General features: G+C 50.5%; 2 protein-coding genes across 2 annotated transcripts in view; one reads left to right on the top strand and one right to left on the bottom strand.

The window, feature by feature from the left end:
* Positions 1-2997, top strand: part of LOC119581816 (procollagen-lysine,2-oxoglutarate 5-dioxygenase 1-like) — a 123695-nt gene that overhangs the window by 74989 nt on the left and 45709 nt on the right. The window lies entirely within an intron of this gene.
* Positions 1-2997, bottom strand: part of LOC119581817 (immunoglobulin domain-containing protein oig-4-like) — a 33465-nt gene that overhangs the window by 13395 nt on the left and 17073 nt on the right. The gene's annotated exons all lie outside the window — the stretch shown is intronic.

The following is a 2997-nucleotide window of genomic DNA, read 5'->3' as shown; positions in this document are numbered from 1 at the left end:
TCGGCGTAGGTTTAGCTGCGGGCTGCTCGGCCGCGTCGGCTTGAAAAGGCGTTGGTGTGTGCCTTTTGAAAGGTAACCTTCCACGCCATTCATTTCTTTATCCATATTTAACGCCGAATTTACCCGTCCGTACGTGTATTTCCTTTTTTCCATATTCGATTCAGAATTTATCTGTTTATTCGGGCACAGTTGGTCGCTCGCCCCTGCACACTCGCATATTAGATTGCAGCAAAGGCAAACTCTCGCATGTTGACAGAAAGAGTGAAAAAGGTCAGACCCGGGCAAGGGCTTGTGGACGGGCGGGCCAAGGACTGGCTCGTCGTGAAATATTTACCTGCTGAAAAGTGAGCAATAATGCAGTCTGTATTATGACCCACCTGCCTCCGCCTGGCTTCACCTGCGCTACCTGCTGGCGAAGGGCGGAGGCTCCCGGGACATGCGAAGGGAAGATCGAAGGGGAGGGGAGGGAACGGTTCGACACGGTGAGGGATTCTAGCCACACAGGTGGAGGACGCGAAGGATAGGTTGGGAACGATGCATTTCAAAGGAAAAAGCTTGTCGCAGATATCAAAGACTGGCAATTAAGCATTCCCACGTCCTCGCGCAGCGTGATCACTTGTGTGGCTTCGAACGGCTTACTGTATGTACGCGAAGTGCGCCTGAAAGCGAAGGCTGATAAAATAGCCGGGGAAAAGAATGGCGGCGAGTAGAACGGAGGCGGAGGCGATCACAGGCCCGTGGAAAAGGTAGAGCTCTTGGCGGGGAAAGGCGTCCGGAGCGAGGAGGAAGAGCCGGCCGCGGAGGGTGCAAGGAAGAATCCGCAGCGGTGAACAAGGAGGGCGAGGCAGTGAATGGAGGAGAGGGAGTAACCCGCGTGGGAAATGCATTAGGCAGTTTCAGTTAAAGGAGAAAATTCGACAGGATTTATGTGCATGAATTCGTAGGTGCATGCGAGGGTATTTGGCCCTCTTGGTAAAGCACAGGGTTCATAGTGTGACAGCGCCGTGCTCCTGTCTGGAAAGACGGCTGGGCGCGCGGAGGAAAGCTCCCCTGGTGTGCTAGCCCTACATAAGGGAGGCAGAAACCAGTATCCCGAGTCTCCCGTAAGCAGGTTTGCCTATATTGATTGCTCAGGCCATGCAATCAACTGCTCTCTCCATCTCATTTCTAGTAAGCCGGGAAAATGAATTACTACATGATTAATCGGCTCCTTTTTCGAGATTTCATTGACATTTCTTTTATTGTTTTCCTTCATCAGACACCTCGGTACTTTCGATATACGCTGGCAGTATAAAAAACTAGATGCTATACTCTTGCGCGTTTGTCCATCTCTCAGGGCGGGCCAACAATCACAGCAGGTTTCTGTCACTTCAGACTCTTGTTACGCGCTGCACACGCCTCGGCCTCATCTTCTGCCTCTCAGACCTCGTCGTCTCGGCACAAGTGTTCATTCACGGCCGTCGTCGAGTCACTTGAACGACTTTTGTGTTCCAGTTTTCCTTCTCATTGTCTCCGAGACTCCTGGATTTACCTGCGCTTTTTGCGACGTGCCAACCCTCACTCTGCCTATGATTCCATTTCTCTCCTCTATTTCATTTAATTTTGATAGGGGGGGGGTGATTCACAACCGAGCCCTGCAGATTGGAGAAAACTGCGCTTTTTGTAACAGGTCAAAGCATAGCATAGAATGGAAGTGGGTGTGGACAGAAATAGGAGGAGGAAGGGTGCATTTTGAGAAGAAAAAGGGAAATGGAGGGGCCGAGAAATATGATTGGTTTGATAAAGCGTTTAGGCTGTACATACACTGCTGCACTGGCGTGACGAGGTAGATAGGACCGGTCTCGTGTTTTGAGAGTTGCCGAGAAAAAGGTTTCTTTGTTTCATCCGGATCTTCCCGTGGCTGCTTGAGACCGCTTACCTATGCTGTATATCGGCAAAAGAAAGTGGTCAAGTTGAATTAAAAGTTCCTCTCTTATTTCTCCCCGAGGACCGTTCGGAGGCTCTGAGTAACATAATTAATGGCGGTTCCGTGAGAGGACTGCCCTTGTGGGATATTCAGAGGCACTCACTGCGCCCAAAGCGGCTGCTTGGCTCTCAGCCGCGGGAGACGCGGCCCGTGACCCAGGCCCCTCCTCCGGCGACCCCGGCTTCTTCCCCCGCGCTGCTCGCCTCGTAATCCAGCCGCGGAAAGAACGTAAGCGGCGAAAGGAAATTCAATTTGCATAGCTAACCGGTGATTGTAAGTGTAATTGGAAAACTATAGATTAAAATCTCGCTTTCTGCGCAGCGCTTTCTTTTCCGGTGTGATGGCTTTGACGTTGCTGGTAAGAGCTTAGCCATTCAAAAGATCTAATTAAGAAAATAAATAAACGCATTCAAAGAAGGTGACTTCCGGTTTCAAGCTCCCTTTGTTGTAATATTATCAAACATTTATCAGATGGCTCAGACAGACAGCCAAATATTGGATATCTGCGTTATTAATGAGACCAGAAATTCAGTGACGATCAATTTGACGAGAGTTTTTTTCCGAGCGCCGTTGCGCCAGGGGAGCGGAGGGGCGTCCGCGCCCGCTCTCTCCTTCGCCCGATCGGGAGCCGCCTTTTCCGAAAGGGAGAGGCTGTTTGAAGACGCAGCTTCAGCCTTTTCTTCTGGCGGACAGAAGTATCATTTTTGATAGCAGAATGACGACGTCAGTTTATCTTTTTTTCATTTTTTCCTTTTTATATTCATGAAATTAATTTATGAAAAAAAAAAAAAACGTCCAAAGAATAATTAGATCATTTGACGATTGTGCTGGAGATTACATGGGTGGCTCGCGGGCCGCTGAGGAGCAGCACGGCGCCGCGGGGAGGAAGGGGCGGGTCCACGCCGAGGTAGGGTCGGGGTCAGTTCTGGCAGGGTCGTGTGTGACCCCAGCTTGGCCAAACATTTAAGCGCTATTGATCTTCCTTGGTTGTGGCAGCAACTCTCGCAACTCCACTTCCAGCTCCAACCCGG

This window comes from Penaeus monodon, chromosome 15, assembly GCF_015228065.2.
Source record: "Penaeus monodon isolate SGIC_2016 chromosome 15, NSTDA_Pmon_1, whole genome shotgun sequence".
Taxonomy (NCBI): Eukaryota; Metazoa; Arthropoda; class Malacostraca; order Decapoda; family Penaeidae; genus Penaeus; species Penaeus monodon.
This window is presented reverse-complemented; position numbering and strand designations above follow the sequence as displayed.